Source organism: Somniosus microcephalus, chromosome 13 (assembly GCF_052327205.1).
Source record: "Somniosus microcephalus isolate GS21.2 chromosome 13, FLI_Smic_1.0, whole genome shotgun sequence".
Classification (NCBI taxonomy): Eukaryota; Metazoa; Chordata; class Chondrichthyes; order Squaliformes; family Somniosidae; genus Somniosus; species Somniosus microcephalus.
In genome coordinates, this window is record NC_140999.1 from 185,026,157 (window position 1) to 185,048,580 (window position 22,424).

The 22,424-nt window shown below is 47.3% G+C and overlaps 1 pseudogene across 1 annotated transcript; it reads right to left on the reverse strand.

Annotated features, from left to right (window-relative positions):
* Positions 1 to 7,035: 7,035 nt before the first annotated feature.
* LOC147108871 (solute carrier family 52, riboflavin transporter, member 3-A-like) lies at positions 7,036 to 19,382 on the reverse strand (annotated as a pseudogene). The gene is made up of 3 exons (XR_015080681.1): positions 19,248 to 19,382; positions 17,803 to 18,046; positions 7,036 to 7,985 (listed from the first exon to the last, which is right to left on the reverse strand). The product of XR_015080681.1 is annotated as a solute carrier family 52, riboflavin transporter, member 3-A-like (transcript).
* Positions 19,383 to 22,424: the final 3,042 nt, after the last annotated feature.

Here is a 22,424-nt window from a genome sequence, read left to right on the forward strand (position 1 = left end):
AGATTGTAAGCTTTCTCTTTTTTAACTGTTAATGTTGCGATTGACTCACCAACTGTAAATTACATGTCGGTTCTTTAATAAATCTTTATATTTTGAGAATTGTCTCACATAAGACTTCTGTATCAAACTCACGAACTCAATTTCTGTACACTCTTTGGTGAGGAGTTGCAGAATTCTGGGGGAGTTTTCCGGACACTCATAATATCTGGAACATTACAGTCTAGCTAAACTTATTAAAAGTGCTATCTGGAGGACGGTAACATTTTTAGGTTGTTTCTTTCCTTTAGGGAGAGATAGTCTGGACCTTTAGACCCAATTAAGCGTCTTTAGGATTCGGCTACCTCAAACTTTAGTTGAAAGTGAACGTCTGAGGAATACACCTGATCCGGGGTAGCTCTAAAGGGGCTAGGACTAGTTATAATCCCTTCAAACTTTATCTTCAGCCCATGTACAATCTGCCCAATCATGGACTTTATCTTCAGACCATGTACAATCTGTGCCATTTATTTAATCCCTTCATGAAAAGTTCTGCAAAAATTTCTTTCTGACCCCAAAGCTAATTGAGCAAAAACTGAAAAAAAAATGATGCATCCATCTGCCTCGATTATTCAGACCTGGCATCTCCAATACAGGAACCATCAGGTTATATGGAATATTGGAATAGCTCTGTCTCTTGTTACTAATAAAACCTCCAATCGTACTCCCAAGCAGATATCCATTGATCCATAAAACACGCTTCACAGTGCCCCAAGGACTAAGCAGTGGCAGTTCTGCATTTCCCCTTCACAATAACAGGTCTATTATTAAACCTTCTGCAAAGCACAATTTATTCTGATTAAAAATGTGCCTTTGCTCGCAGTCAAATTCCGTTGCTCGATATTTCTGGCTGACCTAATAGATCATCTGCTGAAACTGAAAAACTTGAGCTCAGTAGACACACCGTCCCATATGGTGCTGAACCATCCGGACTAGGAAAGGGGAACATAGGAACAGGAGTAGACCATTCAGCCCCTCAAGCCTGTTCCATCGTTTAGTTAGATTATGGCTGATCTGTACCTCAACGCCAACTAGCCACCTTAGCTCCATATCCCTTGATACCCTTACCCAAGAACCTTGATACCCTTACCCAAGAACCTTGATACCCTTACCTAAGAACCTTGATACCCTTACCTAAGAACCCAAGAAGTTAGAGCAGGAGTCAGCCATACGGCCCCTGCTCCGCCATTCAATAAGATCATGGCTGATCATCGACCTCAACTCCACTTTCCCGCCCGATCTCCATATCCCTTACCTAACAAAAATCCATTGATCTCAGTTTTGAAAGCTCCAATTGTCCCCCAGCATCCACCGTCTTTTGGTGGGGGGGTGAAGAGGAGAGTTTTCCAGGTTTCCACTACCCTTTGTGTGGGGAAAAAATGCTTCCTGATTTCCCCTGTTATATCCCCCACCTTCTCAGGGCAACTAGAGACGGGCAATAAGTCCCGGCCTCGCCAGCGACGCCCACATCCCGAGAATGAATTTTAAAATAAAATAGTCCTCTCGTGAGGGTCTTTTTTTATGCTGCTGCGTTCGCCTGCTTGATTTTAATGGGATTGGCAGCTTTGAAAGCTCAGCTGTCAGTGTTTCTTCCTCACTGAAGGAACAGCACTGAAGGAACTCTTGAAATCACCATCTCTGCGAAATTCAAACAGACAAGCCAGCAGCATAAACCGGGCTCAGATTATATGTAACAGCACATTCTTCCTTAAACTCACAGACAGTGACACCCCTAACAACTTGCCCAGCCGCTCCCGAATGGCTGACTATTCCAATGGGGTGACACACTGAGGCAGAGTGCTTCAGTTGTTGCCACGAGATAAAGAAGGTGCAGGTTGGGGAAGGTCCTGATGGTCCTAAGTGGCGGCTGCTTCTCCGGTTGCAGCAGAAACCAGCAGGTGGAATGTGAAAACAGAAAAAGAGAAAAAGAGGGGGAAAAGTAAATAAACAAGGAAACAGAAAATAAGGAGGCAAAAGGAACATAGGAAGAAGAGGAGGCCATTCAGCCCCTTGAGCCTGTCCCGCCATTCAATTAGATCATGGCTGGTCTGTACCTTAACTCCATCACCCGGCCTTGGTTCCCTATCCCTTAACAACCTTGTCCAACAAAAACCTATCAATCTCAGTTTTGACATTTTCCGTTGACCCCCGGCATCAACAGCTTTTTGGGGGAGAGAGTTCTAGATTTCCACCACCCTTTGTGTGAAGAAGTGATTCCTGACATCACCCCTGAACGGCCCAGCTCTAATATTAAGGTTCTGCCCCCTTGATCTGGACTCCCCCACCAGCGGAAATAGTTTCTCTCTATCTACCCTATCAACTCCTTTGATCATCTTAAATACCTCAAATAGATCACCCCCTTAATCTTCTATACTCGAGGGAATACAGGGCGAGTCTATGCAACCTATGGACCTCTGGAACAGGCTGCCGGCTCGTGTGGTGGATGCCGACTCGCTGAATTATTTCAAGCTAGAGCTGGGGCGGAGATCATCTCATACAAAAGGACAGGCACTGCATAGAATTCTCAGGGCCAGAGTGATCTCCTGGACTAGTTTTGATTGCCCGGGGGGGCGTCAGAGGAATTTCCCAAATGTTTCTCTCCCAGATTGGCCTGGGGTTTTATCTGTTTTTTCGCCGCCTCTCCCAGGAGATTGCATGGTTTCGGGTGAGGTGGGGGGCTGGGGGCCGGGGGGGGGGGGGGGGAAGAGGCGGGGAGAGTGTATATGTCGTGATGCACAAGGCATCACAATTGTGTGGGGGACAGGGCTGGATGGACCATGTTAAATCTGTGAATCTTGAGGTATGGTGTCTGTTAGTAAATAGACAGACGCTGCAGAGGAACAATGAACAGGTGTTTACTGGATGAGGGTTGCTTGAAAACTAAAGTACAGATCCCTACTCAGGGTTTATATACAGGTGTGGTCACTGCCGGTACTGCAGTATACAGGAGCCGGAAAAGGTAGTTCTCCCCTTAAAAAGGTACATACACTACAATTCCTCCCCTTTTAGATTAACAGTACCATAACATTCATTTAACAATTAACACTTTTAACATGCAACATTAACGGGAAATAGTCCATTTATAAATTCAGTCTTTGGGGCGGCTTCCTGATCCTTTCTGGATAGCGCCTTTCCTGAGTGTCTTGCTCTTGGTGCGGAGGCGATTCTGGCCCTCTGTCGTCGGTTGGTTCATCACCAGGTACGCGAGACATGGGGTTGACTCGTTCCTGTGACTCTAGGATCTGGTCGACATGGCGCCTCACAATGTTTTCCCCAAACATCCACTGTGTACATTAGTGGCCCCTGCCATGTGCATATCGTTCCTGGTTGCCATGGAGAGGAGGGCCACTCCCATGGGTGTAGAGGGGCATGTGGTGGTGCATTTTGGACCTTCTGGCATCCCGAGCAGCTCTTTGTCAGGTCCTCGATTTGCTGATCGATCCCCGGCCACCACACATAAGCCCTAGCAAGGCTTTTCATTTTCATCCCTCCCAGATGGCCTTCGTGAAGCTCATTGAGCACTCTCTCCCTTAACTTGGGTGGAATTACCACTCGGGATCCACACATCAAGGTCCCCTGGCATACTGACAGCTGTTTTCTGGATGAGAATGCTGGCAACAGTGAGTCGCCATGTGTTGGCCATCCCTTCACCGTCAAATCATATACCCGAGACAGTGTCGGGTCATTTCGGGTCTCCTTCTCTATATCTGCGTTAGTTATTGGCAAGCATTCAATTATAGTCGAATAAAATATTTCGACAGGGTCCACTGCTGGTGCTTCCTCCCTTTGTAGCCATTGCGCAGTCATCACCGGAACGCCCTTATTTGGAATAAAGATGGAGACAAGTGGTTGGTGGTCAGTCAGCAAGGAACACTTCTGCCCATGTAGATAGTGGTCGAACTTTTTCACTCCCCACACTAGGCTGAGGGCCTTCTTGTCAATCTGGGCGTAGCTACGCTCGGTTGAGGTTAGTGGCCGAGACGCAAAGGCTACTGGCCTCTCCGAGCCGTCCGGGAATTTGTGCGACAGCACCGCTCCAATACCATAGGGTGATGCATCACACGCCAACCGAATTGATAGTGCTGGATTGAAATGAGCCAACACCTCTTTTGATGTGATCAATTCTTTGCACTTCTGGAAAGCTCGTTTACCTTCATCATTCCACTTCCATGGTACCCCCGTTTGCAGTAGGGTGTTCAGTGGGTGTAGTGCTGTAGACAAATTCGGCAAGAACTTATGGTGGTAGTTCACTAGCCCGAGGAACGACCTCTTCATTACAGGAACGACGGGTGTAGCCCACTCGCTCCAGTCCACTTTGGACAGTACTCCAGAACGTTCCAAACCTTCCAGCTCTGCTTCGACGGCTGGGCGGATTGCATAAGGCACCGGTCTGGCCTTCAAAAATTTTGGGCTCGCATTTCCCTCTATTTTGATTGTTGCTGTTGTGCCTTTTTGTGTTCCGAGTCCCTCCTGGCACACTTCTTGTGCATCAGTTAGCATTGTTGACAGTCGTCCAAGTGTGACATCGTCATCCTTTTTGGCATCTACCGTCAGTGCTTGTATGGAATGCCAATCTAATGGTATCTTCCGGATCCATTCACGTCCTAGTAGTGGTGGTCCTCCATCTGGCAATACATATATGTCCATTTTTGGTGTTTCCTTGCCGTTGTATATCACGTTCACCCTTATTTTTCCTTTGGGGTAGACTTTTTTCCCCGTGTACGTCTTCAAGACAATCTCTGTATCTCTCAAGGGTATATGTGAGAATAGCCGCTGGTAGACCCTTCGGTTTATGACTGTTAGGGCTGATCCTGTGTCCAATTCCATTTTCACTTGGACTCTGTCTCTCTTGAGCGTGACCCAGATAGTTTGGTGATCTTCCATTTTGGTTACATTATGTAGTTCCAAAGAACCCAGCTCCTTGCTTCCGGAGTCTGTATCACTTTCCTGTTCGTCTGAACTACTCTTCGTTACATTATGTACCTTTTTGTACTTCTCCTGTGGAGATTTCTTGCTGCTGGTTTTCTTTTCCGACCTGCAGACTCCTGCTCTGTGTCCTACTTTTCCACACTGTCTGCACACTTGGTCCTTGAACCAACAATCCTTATGGTCCTGTGTTGTTCTGCCGCAGCGATAGCACTTCACTGTTCCGTATGACATTTCATTTGTGCCATATTCTTGCGGTCTCCGTTGTATCTCTGCAGCGCCCCGTGCGGCTGCTTCGTGTGATACTGCCATGCTGAAAGCCTTGTCCAACGTAAGATCCTTTTCTGATAGAAGCCGTTTCTGGGTTCCTTCACTTTGAAGCCCACACACAAACTGGTCCCTTAACTTATCTGCTAGTTCTGTTCCAAACTGGCAGTGTTTTGATAGCTTGCGCAGTTCCGTTAGATACTCAGCATTACTTTCATCTTTATGCTGGTCCCTTTTGTGAAACTTAAATCGTTCTGCTATCAGGAGCGGTGTGGGGTTTAAGTGGTCCTGTAGGATTGCCACTATGCTTGCAAAATCCTTTTCCACTGGCTTCTCTGGGGTTACTAGGTTTCACAGTAACCCATACGTTTTTGCACCCATGGAATTCAACAATACCAGTGTTTTCCTGGCATCAGGCACTTCCTTCGCCATGCAGTGCACTTCTATGCGTTCTACATATGTCGCCCAATCTTCGACTTCATTGTTGAACGCTGTGACACTGCCACTCATCTGCATCCCTGGGTGTGGTTAGACTGGCAATGAAAAATGGCGTCTCCCGCATTCTCCCTTCTTCTCCGCCGACTCAAAATGGCGTCTCCTGCGCTTCCCCTTCTTCTCCGCTGCGGCTCCAAAAGAAAAATGGCGTCTCCCGCGCTTCCCTTCTTCTCCGCTGCGGCTCCAAAAGAAAAATGGTGTCTCCCGCGCTCTCCCTTCTTCTCCGCTGCGGCTCAGCCTCTGAACAGCGGCTGCGCGCTCTGCGCACTTCTTCTCCGTTGGGGCTCAGCCTCTGAACACCGGCTGCGCACTCTGCACGCCCCTCCCGTGCGCCTCTCTCTCCGACGCCGTTCGGGCCTGAACACCGGCTGTGCGCTCTCTCTCTCTTTTCTCCCTTTTTCTTCTTTTTTTTTTCCCCAGCCGCTCGGTCCTCCACCCCGGCCGCGCGCTGTGCGCTTCACCCTCTTTCTTACCCCGTCGACGCTGTTCGGCCTTTTTCCCAAGCCCAGGCCTCCACAGCCTCCTCTGCGATGTTGAAGTCTTCTCCGGATGGCCGACGCCCGTATTCGTGGAATCGGCCTTCTTCTACAGAGTTGCAGGTAGGTTTGAATCCACTTGTCGTCGCCACTGTTAAATCTGTGAATCTTGAGGTATGGTGTCTGTTAGTAAATAGACAGAGACTGCAGAGGAACAATGAACAGGTGTTTACTGGATGAGGGTTGCTTGAAAACGAAAGTACAGATCCCTACTCAGGGTTTATATACAGGTGTGGTCACTGCTGGTACTACAGTATACAGGAGCTGTAAAAAGTAGTTCTCCCCTTGGTACATACACTACAGACCAGAGGGTCTTTTCCTGTCTGTCATTGTTCGTACGTTCGTCTGTAACCTGTCCACATAATTTAAACCTTCTTGCCCCTGTAGCTAGGAAGAGAACAGAGAGAGAAAAATAAAAGAGGAAAAGGTAAGACAAAAGGTAAGGCAATTCTATCAAAGCCTCATTTATACTGCACTCGGGGGTTGAAATATTGCTTCGGTTTCACTGGTGTGTAACTACGAGCCACATTTTTAACTGCCCGGGTACATAGAGTTACAACGGAATTCATGTTTTGTTCTAGTTCAGTGCTGTTGCATTGTAAAAGACATTAGAATGGATCCACTACAATAGTCTCACCATATCCAAAGTCTTTACATTCTGTGGGGAGAGAAACAGATTTAACGTTTAAAGTCATCGACCTGAAACGTTAACTCTGTTTCTCTCTCCACAAATGCTGCCTGGCCTGCTGAACATTTGCAGCATTTTCTGTTTTGATTTCCATCCTCCGCAGTATTTTGCTTTTCCGTTACATTCTGGGTTGCCTACCTGTTGGGCAGAAACAAAGCAATGATGCAGGCGCCCGGATTAGCCATGGAACCCAAAGTGGTAGACAGGTGGTAAGCAGTGTTTCCATAGAGCAAGCATGAATAGGCCTGCACTGATGGTAGAAAACCATTGGTCAATGAATTCACCCAGACAACCAGAAGATAAATGTACAGGAGCTGGTGCCTGGAGTACTTGGGGAATGTACTGGTTGCCATATTTTCTGCTTCGGCTGGGAGCTTAGCTTTCGCCATCCCCTTCCGAGGACTAGTTAGACTGGAGCTTTGTGTATCCGCTGGTTGCTCGGAGATGTATTTACTTAGTTCTGATTCAGTGGTTGAGATGAGCACCACTTGGTTAGACACTCGCTCTTCATTCAGCTCCTTATGAAGTAACCATGGGACTCGTGTGAGGAAAACAAAAGCCACCAAGCAGAAAACCATCATAACCGTGAGGAAAGCTAAGAATGCTTCAGTAGAGAAGTTGGCAGGTAGGTAATGAGTTTCAATCTGGTAAACACTTGTCCCGGCTGTGAAGTTACCAATGGTCCCATTGTCAGGCTTTGAAACATTCACACACTTGACCATCCCAGCACCTTGGCCTATTGCCACAAGGCCAGGGACAAAGCCGCTCAGGCCTTCTCCAATGAAATAGGTGGTCATGTACTTTGTCCGGAGTCTCATCATGAAAGGAAGAAAGGTCACGGAAGATGTACAGTCCACTAGTGACAAGAAAAACATCAGTGTAAGAAATGCTGTACTGTGAGATTTACCCGCCCGTAGCATAATTTCCCTCCAGAAGAATATCATCAGCAAGCTGGCCATTATTCTGATGCTGATTAATAATGTAGATGGCAATGATCTCATTCATCTTCCCTGGTGCAAACTTGTGCATGAGTGTGATAAATCCATGTAGTGAGACAAGGAACATGAAGAGGCGAGGTATGAGAATTAATACGAGTGCTTTATTGAACGACTGCGAGACAACCAGGCAGGCCTGCTTCCAGGCATTGCACCTTTGCTAACCTTAGCAGGAAGCTAACCCCTGACCTTAGCAGCAACATTGGCTACAGCACCACCTGGTGGATAACCTTAATGATAACATCCCAGATTACTATATCCCTCCCCCCTTAAGATTTCAGTATGAATTTCTTAACAAACAACCATTCCCAAGGGTCACATAAGAAGTCTCCATTCACCATGTTCCATACTTGACGAATCTAACAGGTCAGTATCAATCTCTCTGGTGGCTTGCGAGGCCTTTGTGAACGTCTGACAGTAAAGTCCCTGCTTGTTTGTGGTGAAGGCACCAGCTGCTCCTGAGCAGTGCTCAGAGTATCTGACTCTGCAACGTTGGTTTCCTCTTGACGAATGGGTTCCTGTGGAATGGTCTCTGTCCCTGGTGGTGGCACCACAGATGCACTTGGATAACTGGGGGCAAACCTGTCCTCAGCCATTGCATCTGGAACCTTCATTTCAATTTCCCCTTGTCTAGTAAGTATCTGATCTACATGTCTGTGTACTGCCCTACCATCACCCAACATGACCTTGTATTATACGGGACCGGTCATTGAGTCTATGAAGCCAGAAATCCACTTGGGTCCATAACTGAAATTCCTGGTAAGGACCACATCTCCTTCTCCAAAACTTCGGCTCTTTGTTCTTTTGTCATGGTTCTCTTTTTGTTTGTTTTGTCTGTTTTCCATTTCCTTTTTAGGTCTGGGTGGACAAGGTCAAGAGTGGAGAGTAGTCTACGACCTAATAACATCTCAGCAGGAGTCCTGTGGTGGATTGAGGTGTTATTCTGTAGCTGAACAGAACCCGTGACACTTTGGTTGCTAAACTCCCTTCTGCACTTTTTTTCATCATCTCTTTAAATGTTTGTATGGCTCTCTCCGCAAGTCCACTTAAGGACGGATGATATGGAGCCAAGGTCACCTGCACTATGCCATTTTTCTCAAGAACTCTTTTGTCTCTGTACTCACAAAACAAGTGGCATTGTCACTTACCACGATCTCCGGTAGCCCTTGATTACTGAAGCTCCGACGCAGGCAGTCTATCGTAGTAGTGGCGGAAGCAGAATTTACAGGATAAACATCCATCCATTTGGAATGTGCATCAATGATTATGAGGAACATCTTCCCCATGAATGAACCCGCATTATCTAAGTGCAATCTTCTCCATGGTTTATCCGGCCACTCCCAGGGGTGGAGAGGAGCCGCTGCTGGTGCCTTCTGGTGTTCCTGACAAGTGCTGCATGTCTTGACTAGATTTTCTATCTCCTCATCTAGCTTTGGCCACCACAAGTAACTCCTAGCCAAGGCTTTCATACGCGAGACCCCAGGATGACACTGATGTAGTTGCTCTAGGATAAACTGTCATGCTGGCTGTGGAATAATCACTCGTGCTCCCCACAACACGCAACCATCCTGCACACTCAGCTCTGTTTTCCTGACACTGTAGGGTGTGAAGTCAGCTCCTTCCGAATGCTGTGGCCATCCCCTCACCCCATATTCTCGAACTCTAGACAGTACTGGATCTTTACCTGTCCATGTTCTTACTTGCTCTGCAGTCACAAGTGCTGTGTCAGTGTCCTCCAACATCAACACACTGTTCTCTGGAGCTGCCCGGATAGGTGTGCCTGGCAGTGGAAGATGGCTCAAGGCATCTGCGTTCCCATGGTACTTGCCCGCCTTGTAGACGATGACATACTCATATGCCCTCAACATCATGGCCCACCTCTGGATCCGGGGCGACACCATCTTTGGAACTGCTTTCATTTCATTGAAAGAGAGAAGAGGTTTATGATCGGTGCATATGGTGAACTTCCTGCCATATATGTACTTGTGGAACCTCTGTAACCCAAACATTACTGCTAACCCCTCTTTGTCTAACTGGGAATAGTTTTTTTCCGCTGGTGTTAGAGTTCGGGACATAAACCCTATTGGTCTTTCAGCTCCATCTTCCATGCAGTATGAAAGAACTGCCCCCACCCCGTAAGGTGAAGCGTCACAAGAGAGAATGATGTCTTTCTCTGCATTGTAGTGAACCAGCACATCCGACGACAGCATCAGTTTCTTGGACTGTTCAAATGAAACCCTCTGCTCCTCTTCCCACTGCCACTGTGTCTCCTTGCGCAGTAGTTTGTGAAGAGGTGCTAACAGTTGACAAGTTTGGTAAAAACCTGTTATAATAGTTCAGCAGTTCCAGGTAAGCTTTTAACTCAGCCACATTTGTAGGAGCAGGGGCGTCCTGCAGTGCTTGTACCTTCTCCTTGAGTAGATGGAGCCCGGTGGCGTCCACTCTGTGTCCCAGGAACACTGCCTCATTCCCCAGGAAAGTGCAGTTACTCCTCTTGAGCCGGAACCCTGCCCTCTCCAATCTCTGTAGTACCTCTCTCAGCGTGCTCAGATGCTCCTGGTCGGTTCTTCCCGTCACCAGAATGTCATCCAGATAGATGGAAACATGTGGAATCCCTTGCAGTACACCTTCGATTGTCCTCTGGAAGATAGCTGGACTAGATGAGACACCAAATGGTAAGCGGTTATATGTAAACAAGCCCTTGTGTGTATTTATGGTGACATACTTCTTTGATTCATCATCCAGTGTAATCTGCAAGTAGGCATGACTCATATCCAACTTTGTGAATTTCTTTCCTCCAGCCAGGTTTGCAAAGAGATCCTCTGTTTTGGGAATAGGATACTGCTCTAGTTTGAACACCCGATTGACTGTCAATTTATAGTCTCCACAGAGTCTTACCGAATTGTCCGGTTTTAAAACAGGTACTATGGGAGCTGCCCACTCCGAACATTTCACTGGCTCCAGTATGTTCTCGCTCAATAGACGGTCAAGCTCAGCCTCTATCTTTGGCTTCATGGCATAAGGCACAGGTCGTTGTTTAAAAAACCTTGGCGGTGCCTCCTTGTCTACATAAATCTTAGCTGGGGGGCCATTAAATGTGCCAAGTTCCTCCTTGAACACATTCTCATGTTCACTCAACACTTCTTGCAAAGTCAACTGTTTGCCCACATCTATTTGATGTACTGCTCCCCAGTCTAATTTAAGTTCTTTTATCCAGCCCCGACCTAACAGGTTTGGTCCGGTACCCAATACTATAACTACAGGTAGCTGTTCCACTGTGTCCCTGTGTTGCACAGTTACCTTAGCTGTACCTAATGTCGCTACTCATTCACCTGTATATGTTTTAAGATGCAGGGAGCAAGGCTTTAACTCTGGAACTTTTGCACGGTTCCACAATTTTGAGTACTCTGCCTTGTTCATTATGGTCATGCCGCACCCTGTATCCACTTCAAAGTTCACCTTAGAGTCATTTACTGTCAGTTGCAATGTGATAGAAAATATTCCAAAAGTGGCTCCTAACATGCCATACATTATGAACATGTCCTCTTCTTCCTCAGCTTCCCCACTGATGTGGTGTGCTCCATGTTTTTTCACTTCTCTCCCTTGGTTTTGCTGTCCTCCCCCTTTTGGTTTGGATTCCTCCACAGGTGATTTCGCCCTGCAAGCTCGTTTTATGTGTCCTTGTTTCCCACACTTGTAGCACTTTTCCTCCAGAAACCGGCATTCACTCACCAGGTGATCGCCCTTGCATCTATAACATGCCTTCATATGCTCACATTGTGGTTTCTGACACATGTTCAACTTGTGCACAACAACCTGACCTGCAACTTGCGTAGCATTAGCCCTGTCTGAACCCTGTATTTGTTTTACATCTCGGTTCGCTGTCTCTATGGCTTGAGCAAGTTCCAATGCTTTTTTATAAGTAAGCCCAGTCTCGGATAATAATCTACACTGCATTCGGTCGTCCATTATTCCGCAAACTAGCCTATCTCTCAGCATTTCCTTCAGGTTGTTCCCATAATTGCAATCTTGTGCCAATTTACGCAACACCGCTACATAGTCCATTACACTTGTAGTGTATGTACCTGTAAGAGAGAACTACTTTTACAGCTCCTGTATACTGTAGTACCGGCAGTGACCACACCTGTATATAAGCCTTGAGCATGCCTCTGTACCCCCAGTCTTGAGACTACCCTACTCCAGTAAACACCTGTTGATTGTTAAGTTACAGCATCCGTGTGGTTATTGAAAAACATCATACTCTCAGAATCATGGATCTAACAGTGGCGACGAGTGTCGATTCGAATCTACCTGCAACTCTGCATTTCCCTTCGAGGATTCGCTCCGGGAGGGCGGTGGAAGGAAGTCGAGGCCAGAAGCATGGGCGTCAACCGCGAGCAGCCGCCCAGTCGTCCGGCAGAGAGTGAACATCGCAGGGGAGGCTGTGGAGAGCCGGGCTTGGTTCCCCAGCCACGACGATCAGCAACAGACTGACAACAGGTACAGCGCAGACCCTTCCCGGACAGCATCGGCTGGAGCCGACTGATGGCAGAGAAAAAGCCAAGCAGCGTCGATGGGGTAAGAGAGAGGGTGAAGTGCACAGGGCGCAGCTGGGGGTTGAAAACCGAGCGGTGTCGAGGAAAAACAAAACGGAGAGAGAGAGGGTAAAGCAGCAGCCGGGTTCAGGACCGAGCGGCGGAAACGGGAAAGGCGCACAGAAAAAAACCCAAAAACGCGCAGAGCACAGCCAGGGCTCAAGGGCTGAACAGTGTCCACGGGGAGAAGAAGGGAAAGCGCGGGAGATGCCATTGAGCCGCGGAGAAGAAGGAAGAGCGCGGGAGACGCCATTTTTAGAAGCCGCAGCGGAGAAGAAGGGCGAGCGCGAGAAGAAAGGAAAGCGCGGGAGACACCATTTTGTGCCAGCGGAGAAGAAGGGAGAGCGCGGGAGATGCCATTTTTGACAGTTAAATCACACCCAGGGATGCCGAAGAGTGGCAGTATCTCTACATTCGACAATGAAGTCGAAGATTGGGCGACATATGTGGAACGTATTGAGGTGTACTGCAGGGCGAATGAAGTGCCAGATGCTAGGAAAGCACTGGTTTTGTTAAATTTCATGGGTGCAAAAACTTATGGGTTACTGCAAAACCTAATAACCCCAGAGAAGCCCGTGAATAAGAATTTCGAAAGCATAGTAGAAATCCTACAGGACCACTTAAACCCCACACCGCTGCTGATAGCAGAAAGATTTAAGTTCCATAAAAGGAACCAACATAAAGACGAAAGCAATGCTGAGTACTTAACGGAACTGCGCAAGCTATCGAAACACTGCCAGTTTGGAGTGGGACTAGCAGATACGTTAAGGGACAAGTTTGTGCGTGGGCTTCAAAGTGAAGGAACCCAGAAACGGCTTCTATCAGAAAAGGATGTTCAGCTGGACAAGGCTTTCAGTATGGCAGTATCACACGAAGCAGCCGCAAGGGGCGCTGCAGAGATACAACGGAGACCTCAAGAATATGGCACCAATGAAATGTCCTATGGAACAGGGAAGTGTTATCGCTGCGGCAGAACAACACACGACCAGAAGGATTGTTGATTCAAGGACCAAGTGTGCAGACAGTGTGGGAAAGCAAGACACATAGCAAGAGTCTGCAGGTCTGGGAAGAAAACCAACAGCAAGAAATCTCCACAGGAGAAGTACAAAAAGGTGCACAAGGTGATGGACAGTTGTTCAGATGAACAGAAAAGTGATACAGACTCCGGAAGCAAGGAGCTGGGTTGTCTGAAACTACATAAGGTAACCAAAATGGAGGATCACCAGACTATCTGGGTTACACTCAAGATAGACGGAGTCCAAGTGAAAATGGAATTGGACACAGGATCAGCCCTAACAGTCATAAACCAAAGGGACTATAAGCGGCTATTTTCACATATACCCTTGAAAGCTACAGAGATTGTCTTGAAGCCATACACGGGGCAAAAAGTTTACCCCAAAGGAAAAATAAGGGTGAAAGTGATATACAAATGCCAGGAAATACCTAAAATGGACCTATATGTATTGCCAGATGGAGGACCACCACTACTAGGACGTGAATGGATCCGGAAAATACAATTAGATTGGCATTCCATACAGGCACTGAAGGTTGAGGCCAAAAAGGATGACGACGTCACACCTGGACGGCTGTCAAAAATGCTAACTGATGCAAAAGAAGTGTTCCAGGAGGGACTCGGAACACTAAAAGGCATAACAGCAATGATTAAAATAGAAGAAAATGCAAGCCCAAAATTTCTTAAGGCCAGACCAGTGCCTTATGTGATCCGACCAGCCGTCGAAGCAGAGCTGGAAGGGTTGGAACGTGCAGGAGTACTGTCCAAAGTAGACTGGAGCGAGTGGGCTACACCCATTGTTCCTGTAATGAAGAGGTCGTTGAGTAATACGCCTGGGGAACCAAAGAAGGTCTGCATCTGTGGGGATTTTAAGGTGACAGTGAACCCAATCCTTCACACGGTACAATATCTGCTTCCACGAATTGAGGATATTTTCGCCTCACTATCTGGAGGTAAACGCTTCACCAAAATTGACCTAGCCCAGGTGTACTTGCAAATGGAGGTAGAAGAAGCCTCGAAACAATACCTCACGATCAACACTCATAAAGGTCTCTACCAATACAACCGGCTGGTGTTCGGGGTAGCACCGGCTCCGGCTATTTGGCAAAGGGCGATGGATCAAGTCCTGCAAGGGATTCCAGGGACCCAGTGTTATTTGGATGACATCCTGGTCACGGGCGAAAATGACAGTAATCACCTCGCCAACTTGGAGAAGGTGCTCACTAGATTAAAGGAATATGGGCTACGAACTGATCGCCACAAGTGTGAGTTTTTCCAGCGGCAGATCTCATATTGTGGCCACGTTATCGATGAAGAGGGGTTACATAAGTCCCCTGAAAAGATTGAGGCAGTAGTCAAGGCTCCAGCACCGGAAAATGTGTCACAACTGAGGTCGTTCCTCGGGCTGGTGAACTACTACCATAAGTTCTTCCCAAATTTGTCTACAGTATTACACCCACTGAACAACCTGCTGCAAACAGGGGTACCATGGAAGTGGAATGACGAACGTAAACGAGCTTTCCAGAAGTGCAAAGAATTGATCACATCAAAAGAGGTGTTGGCCCATTTCAACCCAGCACTACCAATTCGTTTGGCATGTGATGCATCACCCTATGGTATTGGAGCGGTGCTGTCGCACAAATTCCCAGACAGGTTGGAGAGGCCAGTAGCCTTTGCGTCTCGGTCACTAACCTCAGCCGAGTGCAACTACGCCCAGATTGACAGGGAGGCCCTCAGCCTAGTATGGGGAGTAAACAAATTCAACCACTATCTGCATGGGCAGAAGTTCACCTTGCTGACTGACTATCTCCATCTTTAATCCAAAGAAGGGCGTTCCGGTGATGACTGCGCAACGGTTACAAAGATGGTCCCTTTTTCTAGGGGCGAACCAATATGAAATAGAATACAAAGGCACGAAACAGCATGGAAACGCTGGTGGGCTATCACGCTTGCCACTGCCTACTGTGGAGGAAGCACCAGCAGTGGACCCTATCGAGATATTTTATTCGTCAATAATTGAACGATTGCCAGTAACTAACGCGGATATAGAGAAGGAGACCCGCACTGATCCGACGCTGTCTCGGGTATATGATTTGATGGTGAGGGGATGGCCAACACATGGCGACTCACTGTTGCCAGCATTCTCATCCAGAAGAGAACAGCTGTCAGTATGCCAGGGGACAGTGATGTGTGGATCCAGAGTGGTGATTCCACCCAAGTTAAGGGAGAGAATGCTAAATGAGCTTCATGAAGGTCATCTGGGAGGGGTGAAAATGAAAAGCCTTGCTAGGGCTTATGTGTGGTGGCTGGGAATCGATCAACAAATCGAGGACCTAACCAAGAGCTGCTCAGGATGCCAGAAGGTCCAAAATGCACCACCACATGCCCCTCTACACCCATGGGAGTGGCCCTCCTCTCCATGGCAACGGGTGCATATTGATTTTGCTGGTCCATTCATGGACTCAATTTTCTTAATAGCAGTGGATGCTCACTCGAAATGGCCTGAGGTGATAAAAATGTCCTCAACCACTACAGAGAAAACAATTGCAGTCCTACGGACCATATTTGCCAGGAACGGCGCCAGAGCAGATTTGCTCTGATAACGGACCACAGTTTGTGTCCGAAGAGTTTCGGAAATTTATGAGAAGGAATGGGGTAAGGCATTACACATCCGCCCCGTATCATCCAGCCACAAATGGATTGGCTGAGAGGTTCGCACAAACCTTTAAAAAGGCAATAAAGGCCATGTGCGACAATGAAATTCCACTACAGCATAAGTGGACAATTCCTTATTAGCCTACAGAAATGCGACACATGCAGTTACCAACCAGACCCCGGCCATGATGTTCTTTAACCGAAGGTTGAGATCTTGTCTGGATTTGCTCAGACCAAATGTGCGAAGAAATGTGGAGGATAAACAATTCCAGCACATCAATGAGAAGCCGACAAGGAGCTTCAATGTAGGACAACCAGTCTTGGCCCATGACTACCGAACAGAGAAATGGCAACCCGGAACGATATGCACAAGGCAGGGGCCATTAATGTACACAGTGGATGTCGGGGAGAACATTGTGAGATGCCACGTCGATCAGATCTTAGCGTCACAGGAACGAGTCAACCCCATGATTCGCGTACCTGGGGATGAACCCGACATACCGGTAGCATCTACCTCAGAACCAGTAGCAGTGGAAACCGATGAACTAACCGACGAAAAGGGGCCAGAATCGCCTCCGCACCAAGAACAAGAACCTCAGGAAAGGAGCTATCCCGAAAGGATCAGGAAGCCGCCCCAAAGACTGAACCTATAAATGGACTATTGTTGTTTAATGTGCATGTTAAAGTGTTAATTGTTATTTGAATATTCTGGGTACAGCTAATCTAAAAGGGGAGGAATTGTAGTGTATGTACCTTTAAGAGAGAACTACTTTTACAGCTCCTGTATACTGTAGTACCGGCAGTGACCACACTTGTATATAAGCCTTGAGCATGCCTCTGTACTGTTAGTCTTTAGACTATCCTACTCCAGTAAACACCTGTTGATTGTTAAGTTACTGCATCCGTGTGGTTATTGAAAAACATCATACTCTCAGAATCACGGATCTAACAACACTCTCTTCCTCTTTCCTGTTCCTTGAATGAAGCTTGAACCGCTGTACAATCTCACTAGGCTTAGGGTTGAAATGTTCTTTTAGCACGGCCTCTAATTCAACAAATGATTTGTCTCCAGGCTTTTCAGGACTGAGCAGATTCCTCATCAAACTGTAGGTTTGGCTTCCCACTGAACTAAACAGAATGGCTTTCCTTTTTCTGGCATCATTTATTTCATTTGCTTTGAAAAAATAACCCAACACTTCACAGTATTCCTCCCAAGTTTGTGCTTGAATATCAAAAGCAGAGACCGTTCCTACTGTGGCAGCCATGCTCTCTTCCAACTGGTAGCTAACTGCAGCTCGTGATTTTGTTGTTTAAACGTCCTGGCAGAATTCTCTTATTCAGGGTCCTGTTTTACCTCGTCGCCAAATGTGATAAATCCATGTAGTGAGACAAGGAACTCGAAGAGGCGAGGTATGAGGATTAATACGAGTGCTTTATTGAACGACTGTGAGACAACCAGGCAGGCCTGCTTCCAGGCATTGCACCTTTGCTGACCTTAGCAGGAAGCTAACCCCTGACCTTAGCAGCAGCATTGGCTACAGCACCACCTGGTGGATAACCTTAATCATAACATCCCAGATTACTATAATGAGAGTGACAAACAGAGGTCCCACATTGGCCAGTTGAATGATGACAGTGAGGTAAGCGGGCAAGTCCCAACCATCAGGCAACACGTTGACGATAAGCGGAAGCTCCACCCAAAGACTGTTGATGGCAACTCATGAGCCCGTGCCAAGTATACAGGCCATGTGGATGGTGAGGGACATGGTGCTGTGGCACAGGTCAGTCTAAGGGACGGCGCTCATTTGCATTAGAAGGTACAGGGCTGATAGGAGCTTCTCCTGAAATGCAAAGCAACAATAAAATCATATGTTTATCAAACAAGGTGCTACAAAACAGTGGGATTTGTATTCTTTGCTTATAGAATACATCTAGGAGTAAAACAGCAGCCTATCCCCAGGGTTCAGAACTGACCCACTCACATCATATCCCTTTCTCTATTACTCCTATCCTTGTCCACCTCCACTAGCTTCCCATTCCCCAGTACATTGATTAAAAATCCTCATCCCTCTTTGCAGATCTCTCTGTGACCTTGCTCCATTCGAAGGTAATTGGCAAAAGAACCAGAGGCATTCTGTGGATACACTTTTTTACTCAGCGAGTTGTTGTTGTGATCTGGAACACGCTGCCTGAAAGGGCGGTGGAAGCAGATTCAATAGTAACATTCAAAAGGAAATTGGATAAATGCTTGAAGGGGAAAGAAATTGCTGAGCTATGGGGAAAGAGCAAGGCAGGGAGCGGGACTAATTGGAGAGCCCTTTCAAAGAGCCGGCACAGGCACGATGGGCCGAATGGCCTCCTACTGGGCTGTATCATTCTACGATTCTATGGTTCTCCCAGCGCAACCCTCCTGCATCCCTGCTCAAACCCTCCGCTCTTCCAACGCTAGTCTAGTGTACAGTCCTCCCTCCCTCCACATCAGCACTGTTGGCACAACCATCGCCTCTCCTGCACTCGCCTCCCGCCTTGGTACATCTCTCAGCTGCTTCAGAAACCTTCTCCAAACCTACCTCCTCCACCACACCTTGTAACTCCTCCCGCCCGGCAAAAACTGGACAGATAAGTTAAATGGACTTACCCACTGGCTTCTCGCCCTGATCTGGCCAACTTTAATTTTAAATTGCAGGTGGCAAGGACACCCGCCCCAAGTGGGCAAGGTAAGTTTTCCATATTTACGGTTTCATTTAGGGCCAGGAGGAGAGTGCCTCCTCCAGACTTCACAAGGATAACTTGGGTCTCCCCTGCCCCAGGCATCCCTCCCTCAACTGCGATCGCCTCCAGACCTCCAGCCCCACCCCCCCACTCCCCCTCCTTCCCCCCGCCTTTACGACCTCTCTCAGTACCGGGGACCTTTCCATCAGGTCCTCGTTGGCAGCCCGAAATCCCGCTCCCGCCCGTCGGCCGGGTACTGATTTCTGTCGGGTTTGGGCGGGAGGCCAACCTCACTTATTAAAATGTAAAAGAAAAGACAGAAAGACTTACATTTCTATAGCGCCTTTCACGACCACCAGACGTCCCAAAGCGCTTTACAGCCAATGAAGTACTTTTAGAGCGTAGTCACTGTTGTAATGTGTAAGATCTTGCTAAAAGACGCACGAGCTTGCCGCTCGCCCCTCCTGCCCATTCCCCGCCCCCAATCACACAACGATCCTGTCTCCCGTTAAAATCGACCCCCCCTCCCCTTCAGTCAGCTCTTCCAACTCTTCTCCCCCCTACTGCAGTGTGACCAATCCCCTTTCAGACATCGTGCTATGTTAACGGTGCTCTCGCTTAAGGAAACATTCCAAGGTTAATGTCAAACAAGTGTAGCCACTTCATTATTACGCTCAGCAGGTGAATGATTAACAGAGATGGTGCAGGAGTCTTTCAATTGCATTTGTTTTAGGTACACTTTGAGAAGGAGGAGAAACCACAAGGGGCTTGTCCATAGATACTCAACATTCCTAAAGTTTCTTTCTCCGTTAATGATACATTTCTGGAAAAAGAGTCAATATTTTTATTTTCCTCTTTTGCTGAAGGGATGGAACATAGGAACAGGAGGAGGCCACTCAGCCCCCCCGAGCCTGTCCTGCCATTCAATTAGATCGTGGTTGATCTATCCGCAATGAGGGACATCTCCATGGCAACAGTCACTCGGCAGTGCCTTGCCAAGCGGCCAGTAGTCATTGTCGGCAGAATATTTGTTGGGGGAGGGGGTAGAGGCCACCACAGTCACAGTCACAGTCACACCCAATCCTGTTCTCACTCAACATCCACACGCTTGCACTTTACAACAGGGGTCATTGGATAGCGATCGTAAGCAAGAAACCTGGCTGATGTTTTCCCCCCTACTTTGCTGAGGTAGAGCTAATTGTAGAGCAGCTACTGCCACCCTGACTGGGATCATTGAATCCTCACCACGAGGGACTGAGCTGGGGGCCTTGCTGCTTTGTCTAATGCCAAGTGGCACAGAGTCACCAGGGACTTTCATAGGAACATAGGAACCGGAGGAGGCCATTGAGCCCCTCGAGCCTGTTCCACCATTCAATTAGATCCTGGCTGATCTGTACCTCAACTCCATCGACCCGCCTTGGTTCTGTATCCCTGAATACCCTGGCCTAACAAAAATTTATTCATCCCAGTTTTGAAATTTTCAACTGACCCCCGGAACAGTTTTTGGGGGAGAGAGTTCCAGATTTCCACCACCCTTTGTGTGAAGAAGTGATTCCTGACATCACCCCTGAACGGCCTGGCTCTAATTTTAAGGTTATGTCCCCTTGTTCTGGACTCCCCCCACCAGAGGATATAGTTTCTCTCTATCTACCCGATCAACTCCTTTAATCATCTTAAACCTCAATTAGATCACTTCCTTAAGCTTCTCTACTCAAGTCTAATCTATGCAATCTATCCTCATAGTCTAACACTTTAGCCCCAGTATCATTCTAGTGAATCTGTGCTGCACCCAATCCAAGGCCAATGTAACCCTCCTGAGATTCGGTGCCCAGAACTGAACGCATCAATGGAGTCTAACCTGAGCTTTATAAGAACATAAGAAACAGGAGTCAGCCATACGGCCCCTCGAGCCTGCTCCGCCGTTCAATAAGATCACGGCTATATAACTGTGACTTTTAAAGTGTCTGAAACTAGGAGGTCATAAATAAAAGATAGTCACTAATAAATCCAACAGGGAATTCAGGAGAGACTTCCTTACCCAGAGAGTGTGGTGAGAATGTGGAACTCACTACCACAGGGAGTGGTTGAGGTGAATAGCAGAGAGGCATTTAAGAGAAACTATATAAACACGAGGGAGAAAGGAATAGAAGGTTATGGTGACGGGGTGAGATGAAGAGGCTCGTGTGGAACATAAACACCGTCATAGACCAGTTGGGCCGAATGGCCTGTTTCTGTGCTGTAGACGCTGTGTAATTCTATAGATACGCGCATAAGGAGGCCATTCCAGCCCATTGAGCTTGTGACTCACGGGCTGCCCTAGAGCCATCCACTCGAGTACCATTCTCCTGTAGTTTCCATGTACCCTTTAATATATTTCTTTCCCAAGTGTTTTCCTAACTCCCTCTGAAACATTTCGAGTCTGTATTTTTTTTAAATGTTGTTATAAAGTTTTTATTTAAACTAAAAAGTTTGTTATTTTAAAAGAAAAAGATTACGGTGGCATTGCTGTGAGTGGACAATCCTATCATTGTGCCTTCCTTTTAACTTATAAGGGAGGCAACGAGCCTTTCAGAATCTTTTACATTAATGACCTGATCCTTTAATTGAGAAATATAGGCTTTGATTGTGAAATGAAACCTGACTCAGCAATTAAACTCGCTCCACCATCGGCGGCCGTACCTTCAGCTGCCTAAACCCTCAACTCTGGAATTCCCTCCCTAAACCTCTCCGCCTCTCTTTCCTCCTTTAAGACACTCCTTAAATCTACCTCTTTGACCAAGCTTTTGGTCACTTGCCCTAATATCTCCTTATGTGGCTCAGTGTCAAATTGTGTTTGATAATCGCTCCTGTGAAACTCCTTGGGATGTTTTACTACGTTAAAGGCGCTATATAAATACAAGTTGTTGTTGTTGTTGAAAGGCTTTGCCACACGTCACAGAGCTGCAACAGCTGTAGTGTTTGAAGGCGATCAGACCCAGGAAAGACACTACATTACTTCACTTCTTTCTGCCTGGTTACTAACCAACATAACGAGACACCTAGATCTGTTCAGACTTTCCCTTAAATAGAAAAAGACGAGAGGGTTTCTTATCTGCAGAGGGAAACGGGCGATCAAGTTCTTGTAAGCTTAGCCCGGAGTGTAACGCTGATGGGACTGCACGCTGTTTAGGCTCCAGTTCTCGTGGGCACAATGCCAAGCCCCAACCCCCCACGACTGCTTTAGCCAATAACACTCCCCCCTACCATCACCTTGCACTTTGGCAAGATTCCAGCAGTCATTCTCTACCTGACAATATTGAAGGTGTGTTTTATGAGTTCAGACCCAGAAGAACGAGACATTTTAATCCTCATGTCTCACTTGCACACGTTAAAAAAAACAGAATTATGACTGAAAGCCGCTTGGTCACAAAGTCAGACAAGTCCGAGCTACAACCCACACCCCGTGTAATTCTGCACAAGCTAATTACTGCGTTAATAACTGTGCAGTTCCACTCTTAACAGTTCAAG